The sequence below is a fragment of the Cajanus cajan genome, chromosome 1 (genome assembly GCF_000230855.2).
Source record: "Cajanus cajan strain Asha chromosome 1, NIPB_CcT2T_4, whole genome shotgun sequence".
Taxonomy (NCBI): domain Eukaryota; kingdom Viridiplantae; phylum Streptophyta; class Magnoliopsida; order Fabales; family Fabaceae; genus Cajanus; species Cajanus cajan.
Genome location: NC_138517.1, coordinates 31126379 through 31137392, shown reverse-complemented (window position 1 = coordinate 31137392; position 11014 = coordinate 31126379). Strand labels below are relative to the sequence as shown.

Sequence of the window (11014 nt, the reverse complement as noted above, 5' to 3'; positions counted from 1 at the left end):
CAAAATTTAAGATATGGGCCTATGTTAATATAGCCTAATAATTTTTAAGATATGGGCCTATGTTAATATAGCCTAATAATTTTTATGTTATTTTTCTGACTTTTTGAACTGTAAAATTATTTATTAAAGTTTTATAATCAAGTAATTCTAACATTTCACTCTCAATAGATAATATAATTAACACATTCAATCTATCTTGTAGCATAATTGATCTTAAATATGATTTAATCAATTTTAATTTTGAAAAACTTCTTTCAACAATCGCAACAGTTACAGATAATCATGGCCGGACATTCAATAAGGCAATTAAGGCAAATGCCTAGTGTAACGCCCGATTTATATAATAATAATTATATATTTCCTTATAACATATTCTCGCAATTATATCATTAACAATATATATTTATTTTAATGAAAATAAAGATAAAGAAAAAAAAATATTTTGTAAATTTAATACATGACATATCGTTCTAAAATATTTAGAATAACGTGCTATTTTATACATTATTTATTTCTTTCACTTCTATTACAATATTTACATTGATAGTGAAAAGTAAATTACAATTGAAATAATATGGTTGGCAAATAAAATTATAACAAATCTATCAAATAGCCTTCATATTCCAATTTCTTTCACTAGTGGAAAAAAGACTTTTAAAATCGATTATTTTGGACTTTTAAAATCGGTTATGGAACCGATCTTAAAAGAGCCGATTTTGAAAAGGTAGACTTTTAAGATCGGTTATCAACCGATTTTAAAAGTAGACTTTTAAGATCGGTTGATTTATAACCGATCTTAAAAGTCAAGACTTTTAAAATCGGTTATGTAACAACCGATTTTAAAAGTCTATTGAAATAAAAAAAAATTAATATGAATCTTATAATAGTTAAATGAGTAACAAAACCTAGAGACAAATTACATCACCAAAAAAGTATTAATAGCCATTTAACTGATATAACCTAGAGACAAACTCGTTTTTCAGTAGGAAAACAACAGTAGAAAACAAAGCACAAGGTAGAAGAACACCTTCAGATTTGGAGTTCCTTTATATGTGAGCAAATGAGGGGACTTCCCTGGAAGTTTCTGTTGCTCCAGCTGAATATTTACTAATTAACATCATATCATTATCTCAACAGGAAAGTACAAGAAGATATAATAACCAAAGCCAGCCAAAGAATTAGAAGAGCTGAATAAAGTGCCAGTACTGTAATTTTATAGTCGGCTCTAAATATAACCTGTTCAAGCTAATCTAGGTCTCTGATTGTCACTTTAACACTCTACAGATAAGAGGGTGATAATCCAGCCTCTAGAACATATATAATTTTGTATATTTAGCGGTAAAAGGTAATTTGAGAGTGACTAACAGCAAAAGAGAATATAATTATAACTGACGTTGAAGAAAAAACTCCAACCTGCAAAATTTCAGGCATTTTCCGTGCTTTTCCATGTACAAAGTCGATGAGATATGCCAATCCATGATTTGCATAATCCTGCAACCACACTACTAAATCAATATTTTCTTTTGGCACATCAACAGAAGTAACCATTTTGATCCCAAGATCTTACATGCATACCAAATCATTCTAGCAATTCATTTTTTACTCTCATCAAGAGATGTTCCATATAAAATAAACAAAATGGTCTATGACAATGACATATTCCTATTTCAAATTTGACAAGAACAGGAAAAAGCTTTACCTGTTTATAACTCAAGGTAGCCAGCCTTTCATCCTGCAAATAAAGGTGTTACGTTAAAGCTTTTACACATGAATATAAGGTATTCTGACCTCATTCTGAATTTCTGATCCCAGAGGTCACTGAATCTCACTGGCTCTCCGGCAGCGGTGAAAATGCTAACTTCACCGAGACTTTCCGCGATTTGGGGACTATAGTGGGAATTGGAAACCCTAGGAGAAATGATAGAGTGTCTTAGGGTGACAGTGACACCCTTTGAGGCAATCAATTTGGGGGAATAATTAAAGGGAGTGGCAGGGAAAGTGTAAGAATTTGAGGGAGAGATTGATGTTGGGCGGAAAGAAGGTCGCAAGGATTGCAGAGTTGCCATGGTGTAGTTCAACTCTTCAAATCGAAATGAAGACGAACCCTAACGTAGATGTGGTGGTGGAAACTGGAAACTGGAAACCGGAAACTGTGGAAGAAGTTCAATGTTGTCACTGTAGATGAGACTCGGACCCGAAGCACAGACCACAGAAATTTGTAAACGAAACCTAATGTTGTTCACGGAGAAGGAGAAGGGTGGCGATTTCAGGGCGCGCACAGTTTCTTTGTTCAACGTAATGCGTAACCGAGAACAAACGAACCTGAACGAAGAAGCAGAGAGTGGAGGCCGAAATTCTAGATACGGAAAAAGATATTTAAGATCGGTTATCTAAGAACCGATTTTGAATGTTACATACGAAATCAGTTCCTATATAACCAATCTTAAAAGTAGTAAAAAAGACATGATTTAAAATTAGTTAAATTGTGACTGATTTTAAAAATAATTTTTAAAATCGGTTATATTTGAACCGATCTTAAAAGTTGTGTCAGACATATCTTTTAAGATCGGTCATAAAATAACCGATTTTAAAAGTACTTTTAAAATTGGTTAAATTTTAACCGATTTTAAAAATGTTTATATTATTTACAAAATTGCCACCGCATCACTTTTAAGATCGGTTACTTTGTAACCGATCTTAAAACTCCGATTTTAAATCCAATTTTTGCACTAGTGTTTCAAGTAGGACAGCAGTAATAACAACTGCAGAAGGACCTGGTATGGCCGGTAGATTCATTTATTTTATAATATATTTAATTTTAAAAACAAAGAAAAGAGAGGAGTGAGAACAATATCCAATAAATACAATAATTCAAAAGAATATACAAGATTATTTATAATCAATATTAAATATATATATATATATATATATATATATATATATAAATATATATACAAATCATATATTAGATTTTCATGATATAATAAAATTTGAATTATACTTGTAGTGACTAGTCAAGATAAATGAGCATCATCATAACACCAACCAAACAAAGGATATTTCACCTTAACCAACAATAGGATATTTCACCTTCATTCCTTACTCATTTAAATCCCCAAGGTCAAACCTCCAGCTATAAATAATTCAAACTTTATCTTCTATGGCCATAGAACAATATTTATCTTCATAAATACGTGAAGAAATAGCAAGACGAGTCCAAGATATCACAACTATATCATAGTTGATTATAAATATATTTACAATAAATATATTTACGTAAAAAGGATATATTAAGAGTACCAATGATATAAATAAAAATAACAATCATTATAAAATAATTAAACAATATAAAATATGAACACCTTAATAATTAATATGGATAAAAATAATCATAGGTTAAACAAATAAATGAGGTTAGGGACACCTCACTAAATAAATATACATAAAAAATAACATAAATAAATATACATAATAGTATATAAAATCTTAAAGAGATAAGGTTCTCCTCCCCCTTACCTTAGAACATCTGCGTAAAAAATTCGAGACCCTTTTTCCTACTCATTTTTCCTCTCTTTCCCTCTTTCTTTCTCTTTCTCTCTCTCTCCCTCTCTCACTCTTTCTCTCTCTAAATTTTCACCTCCGGATGTTATATTTTTTCACAGCCCATGCCTCCTATTTATAGGCATTCAGGGATACCCGGAACGACCTGTTCCGGACCCTTCGAATATACGTAAAATTTTCAACTGGAACGGCCCGTTCCAAAATCAGAACGGCCCTTTTTCAAAAAGCAGAACGGCCCGTTCTGGTGTTCGTGTTAACACTGATTGACCATAAGTAAAACGGCCCGTTTCCAACTTAACTTTTAGACATTTTTCGTACTCTAGAACGGCCCGTTTCACTTTGGGAACGGCCCGTTCTGGAGAAACCCAAATAGGCCTTTTTACAAATTTGGAACGGCCCGTTCCATTTTTGAAACGGCCCGTTCCAGGCCTACAAACACAAGCCTTTTTGAAGATTTGGAACGGCCTGTTCCATTTTTGGGAACGGCCCGTTCTGAGCCTTCAAAATACCAGAATAATATTATTTTATTATTTTAATTATAAAAATTCCTTTAATAATTCTCATAAATATTTAAAATACATAATAATCAAGTATTAAAATCTCTAAAATATTCTACATAAAAGACCCATTTTTATTAATTAATAACTATAAAATATTGTATAAATTTTGGGATGTTACACCTAGAGCCCCCAAATTTATAAGGCCTCCAAATTCTTTTAATAGTAGTATTATTGATATAAAATAATTTTTAAAAAATTAATAATATTTGAGATAAAACCCAATATTTTATAAGACACATATCTTACATTTTTCATATATCTTATTTTCTTATTATTAGAATTACTTAAAAGACCACAGTCCATTTATTAGTTTTTGTAAATAAAAAGTCACTCAACAGTCATTACTACTTACTTTTTTCTTTTGCAGATGACAAATTTTCAACTTCTTTGTTTTCTCTCTAGTCTATCTATTTCTCATTCTCTCTCCATTCTCATTCTCAATTCCTTCTCCTCGTCTAATTTGAGAGATTGATTGAGAGCAATACGGTCCTACTATGCCTTTTTTCTTGGTTGATTCCTACTTTGTAAGATCCTTTAAACTACTAAGTTAGTATAATTCTGGGTGCTGGTTCAATAACATAAAAGTATTTTCTTGGTTATCATCATTGACAATCCATTATAGTTTTCATGATATTGCATTGTGAATTTGTCATGGGTCATCCCGGGAATCAGTACCACATATTCTCCTTTATTGAAATTGAAGTTTGTCATTGTGACAAGATTTCTTCTTTTCATGATTTCTTACGTGTCTTTGAAAAGCTAGGATCACACACCCTTCTAAAACATTGTAAATTAATTATTAATGCATGAGAAAAAACAATTTAGTGTAGTACTTTTATTTACAAATTATAATTTTTAGATCTGATTTTTCTATTGCTTATCATTGTAGGTGCACGCAAAGTAATTGTCACTACGGTTTCGGTTTTGGATACTCATAGCTGCGATAGTGCATAACCATAGCTTAAAGAAATTTTCATTCAATGATATAATTTTTCACGTTCCAAGTTTTATTGTTTCATTGTTATCTTCTTTTAATTTTAAAAATTATTTTTTATTATTTTATTTTAGCCAATCAGTAAAATATGTCAAATAGAAAGTACGTATCTGGTTTTGAAAAGTTAAAAAAAAATAGAAGAATTGAAAAATTAATTCAATCTCAACAAGGTGCTCTTCATAAATTTGTTACTATTCATAAAAAATGTAAAGCCTGATTCTAACGCCTAATTTATATAATAATAATTATATATTTTCTTATATAATATTTTCACAATTATATCGTTAACAATACTTTTTTTTTTTTAATAAAGATAAAGATAAAGAACAATCATATTTTGTGAATGATATATCGTTCTAAAATATTTACAATAATGTATTATTTTACACAATATATTTTTCTTTATGGTAAACTTATTTAATTGCCGATAGTCCACACACAGCCTAAAGCTTCCATCTTTCTTTTTAACTAACAAAACAGGAGCCCCCCAAGGTGATACACTAGGGCGTATGAATTGTTTTTCAAGTAACTCTTTTAATTGTTTCTTCAACTCTGCTAATTCAGAAGGTGACATCCTATAAGGTGCCATTGAAATTGGTCCAGTTCCAGGTATTAAATCAATCGAAAATTCAATCTCTCTGTTAGGTGGCAAACCAGGTATATCATTAGGAAAAACTTCAGGAAAATTTTGAACAACAGCTATATTTTTCAAGTCAACTTCCTCTTTAGCTTCCATAGAAGATAAGATTAAATATCCTTGAATTTTACCCCAAGAAATTTTGTTTATTGGTTTAGATAATGAAATCGATAGGTCCTTAGAATCAGAAAATATGATAGACTTTTCTGCACAATTGAGAAGAACATGGTTGGAAGATAACCAGTCCATACCTAAAATCACATCTAATTGTGATAAAGGTAAGCATATCAAATTTACAAGAAATTTTCTGTCACTAATAAAAATAGGACAGTCTGAACAGGCTTTGTTGGCAATTACAAATTTGTTTGTAGGGGTTGAAACAATTAGATTATTTTCTAAAGAAGAAATTGGTAATTGAAGATGTTGAACACAATCATTGGAGATAAAAGAATGAGTTGCGCCTGAATCATACAGTACATTTAAAGTTTTACCTTTAATGAAACATTTACCTTGTATTAGATCGTTGTTTTGAGCAGCTTCAGTTCCGGTCATGGTATAAACTCTTCCAGTTGTAGGAGGTCTCGGTTTGGGTCCAGAGGTATTTGCGGTTACCTTTGGTTGTCCACACTCAGAAAATACGTGACCAGGCTTTCCACACTTGAAACAAACAGGTCCTTTGAGATGACAGTCTTTAGTATAATGACCCTGTCCACACTTAAGACACTTAGCTTGATTATTCATGGGTCTACCGGAATTTCCTGCAAATTGAGAAGATTGGGGTTTCCATTGTGGTCGATCATAAGGTTTTCCTTCATTATTCTTTTTCTTATTAAACTGAGGGCCAAAGGATTTTGGTCTATTATCCTTATTATAATCAAAACCTTCCAAAAATCTACACTTGTGTATTAATGTGGGAAAATCAGAGATTTCTAGTATTCCTACTGCCTTTCTTAATTCTGGTCTAAGTCCATCTTCAAATTTAATACACTTCATTCTCTCATCGGGATGATAAAAGAAAGTAGAGTATTTTCCCAATTCCTCAAACTTAGAAGCATATTCTCCCACCGTCATGTTTCCTTGTTTTAACTGCATATATTCTATTTCTTTAGCTCTCCTAACATCATTAGGAAAGTATTTTTCAAAAAATTTAGCTCTAAACACTTCCCATGTAATAATTATTCCTCCACCTTCTAATAATCTCCTAGTACTATCCCACCAATATTCTGCTTCTCCTACTAACATAAACACTGCATAGTTCACTTTTTGGTTATCGGGACAGTTCATAGCTCGAAATATTTTTTCTATTTCTTTTATCCATAACTCAGCCTTTTCAGGATTATATCCTCCATCGAATTGAGAAGGTTTATTGTTTCTAAATTCTATTAGTCCCTGTGACTCCCCTATTCTTTCCGGTTGTTGATTCCTTAACAAGGCGGCAGCCATGTCTCGAATAGCCTGCACAGCCTCAGTCAGTTCTGTATTCCTCCTTCCTGCCATCTGAAATTTATAGATTAGTTATACTAGAAACATGGTTAGCACATTTCCCCAAGTTACACATGGAACGTTGCTCTGATACCACTTAATGTAAAGCCCGATTCTAACGCCTAATTTATATAATAATAATTATATATTTTCTTATATAATATTTTCACAATTATATCGTTAACAATACTTTTTTTTTTTAATAAAGATAAAAGTGAAAGAAAAATATATTGTGTAAAATAATACATTATTGTAAATATTTTAGAACGATATATCATTCACAAAATATGATTGTTCTTTATCTTTATCTTTATTAAAAAAAAAAAAAAGTATTGTTAACGATATAATTGTGAAAATATTATATAAGAAAATATATAATTATTATTATATAAATTAGGCGTTAGAATCGGGCTTTACAAAAAAGATGTTATAACTAGTTCAACAAATACAAATATAATAGAAAATTCTCCACTAGAAATCCCAAATTCCCAATATTAATATAGTAAAGCAAAATACTGATAATGAAAACATTCGAGAGATAGAAAATCTTCACAATATCAATAGTCCTGATCCTAGTCAAGAAGATAGTACATTAAATGTTTATGAAGTTTCTAAAAATATTTATGATCCAGTACAATGGGAAAATATTGATGAAAACTTTAGAGATTTAATAATTGAAAATAGTTCAATTAGATATAACAATATAGAGTATCCAAAAGATGAAAAAGATCATGATCATTTTAAAAATATATTAATTCTATAAGCAATTTAGGGACTCTAGACATTGGCCTTAATTGCCTTATTGAATGCTCGATCATGGTTGCATTGTTGAAGGGTCTCTAGTTATGATTACAAGTTGTCGGCTATTATGCATTGATTTATTATTCAAATTCTCTGGTTAAATTAGTGCGAGTGGATGATACCCTTATCAGCTTTACGTGAACAAGGTCACAATTATACGAAGGCTACTTAATCAAAATTGTACATGCTCGATCCACCATTTGTTGCATGAATGAAATAGTTGTGTTGATGCTCTTACGGGGTGTCAAACCAAGAATTGGTGTTCCTGCAAACTCCTTCTCCTTGCCTGGCTTTAATATTGCAAGTTGATGCCATGCATAGTGTCTTTACTTGTTTATAATTCCTGTTTTTGTTTGGTTTCAAAATTTTCCCCTTATTTACTTTATGTAACCAAAATAATTGTTTGTCGTTTTACAATATTTAGATAACATTGGATATTTTATTTTTCATATTATACCTTTAGTCATTATTAATGTGTTTTCTTAATTAATGTGCTTTTCTTTTATACATTTTTATTGATAGGAATCAAAAGATTTAAAGATATATTGGTAATTAACATTTTTTTTTCTCTCTGAAACTAGACATGTTAATTTAACTTTTAAGTCTTATATCCAAACCATCAATATTAAAATAAATGAAACAAAGTGAAGTGAGTATTTAAAACCTTTTTATTTCAACTATGTCGATAATAGTTTATCTATCAAATTACATTTTTGTAAGCAATAATTACTACAAGCAACAATAGATTTATAATATATATACTAATATATCTGTTCTCATAATAATTAACTTATATCAATTCCTATTGTTTGTATTTTATTTGACATTTTAACATTTTTTATTTTTTTAAAAATTTAATTATTATTTTATAATATCAATGTATCATTAAATATTTTTAACTATTTTTAATATGTTTTTAATTATTTTTTCTCTCTTTTTTCAATACACATTTTATTGTTAAGTATGTCAAAGATATATTAAAAAGATATATAACAATATTGATGAAATAAAATATATTAATAATATTTCTTAAGTAGTATCTTAAACATAAAATAAAATGAGACGGAAGATGTAACATAATTAGGTATTTGCATGAAATAAGAAGTAAACAAATAAAAAATGACTTGTACATTCCTATTATGAGTAGCGAAACTCCGCTCAACAACCCCTTCGTTTATATCAAGTAAAGACATGTGAATTTGAAAATCAAATTCAAATTAATACTCCCTTAAATCTTTAATCCTTCAAGATTATTGTATATGAATTAATAAATACATAATAGATAAATATTAATATTAAAAAAGACCGTTATTTAATATATATCACATTATCTCAACATTATTGTACTTTTTTTCAAAAAGAAAGTGAATATTAATAGTTAGTGACAAAGTTAATCCAATATATTATTAAGCTTATAACAGATTTTTAAAGTGAAGTTTTTTTTTTTAAAAAAAAAATATAACGATACAATAGGTCATTATACTTAATATAATCAAATTATTATAATAAAGTGAAAATAATAAACCATATTCAAATATTCTATGATTCTCATGCAATAGTTACTTAGTCATTCATGCAATTAATACATGTATAGGACAAAAAATATAATTAATAAAAATATAAATCCTTTTACAGTGTGACATACACACCTTGTACACTTATACAATTTTCATCAACTACATAATTGTACTCAAAATATCCCTAAATTTTAGTTAAACGTCTATACAACAATTATGTCACATCAAAGTGACATAACTAAAAGTGGCCATCAATTGCATGACCTTCCACCAAATGAACAAGCTATCCTATTAATCTGAACCTATTCTCATATAGAGTATGATCATTGTGGTTACAACCACAAGGAAAAAAAAGATAAGTTTGTGAAAAGAATCAATAAAATATTCACAACAACAACTTACAACAATACAACATAAATAACTTAATCAACATTTAATGCCACTCAACATAGCAACTTACAACACAAACTACAACATTATAATAACAACATTAAAAAATCATTACGCATATTAACTATAGAGATTTCCAGTAATAGAGGTGAATAATCTAAGTGGTTAGACCTACTAAATCACAATATCTGATGACCTATCACAACCAGGTCAAGTATAGACAACATCAAGTCTCTTAGAGTGCTAGATATACAACTCAAATTGATTTCTCTAGTTTTACCGCTTAAACTAGGAACTCTAGCATTTCTATCAAGGTATAATAACTTGAGTTTGAGTCTACCACAACATTAACTTACAAAACTAAGTCTCTTATGAGATTAGCTCGCCGACTACGATGCTTTCCACTTTAAAAAAACTTCTACCTTAATTAGAAGGATCTACAACTATCCCTCCCTTAAAAATCACATGACCTAAAAAGCAAACGCTACTTAATCAAAGCTTACACTTAGACAAATTAGCATATAGTTGCTTATCGTTAAGGGTTTGCTATACTATCCTAAGATGCTTGGAATGTTCTTCCCTAGTCCCAAAGTATACAAGGATATCATTTATGAAGACTGCTACAAACTTATCAAGGTATGGGTGAAAGGTCCTATTTTATGTAGTCCATGAAAACTTCGGGTGCATTAGTTGCACCAAAAGGTATAACCAAATACTCATAGTTCCCATAGCGAGTCCTAAAAGAAATTTTTGGAATATCTTTAGACTTCACTCAAATCTAGTAGTATCCTAATCTTAGCTCTATTTTACTAAACATAGAAGCCCTAACCAAATGGCCCATAAGGTCATCTGGCCTAGATAAAAGATATATATTTTTATGGTTACTTTGTTAAGTTGTCTATAGTCTACATACAACTTCATACTTCCATCTTTCTTTTTCACTAACAACATAGGTGCTCCTTAGGGTGACACATTAGGCCTAATAAATTATTTCTCCTAAAGTTCCTATTTTTGTTTCTTAAGCTCAGCTAATTCCTTAGGTGACATCCTATATGGTGCTACAAAAGTGATT

General features: G+C 29.8%; 1 long non-coding RNA gene across 1 annotated transcript; it reads right to left on the bottom strand.

Moving 5' to 3' along the window:
* On the bottom strand, positions 1-2373 carry LOC109799943 (uncharacterized). Its single transcript, XR_014431152.1, has 4 exons — positions 1789-2373; positions 1700-1732; positions 1414-1491; positions 1-1096 (listed from the first exon to the last, which is right to left on the bottom strand). It is a non-coding gene; the product is annotated as an uncharacterized LOC109799943 (long non-coding RNA).
* Positions 2374-11014: the final 8641 nt, after the last annotated feature.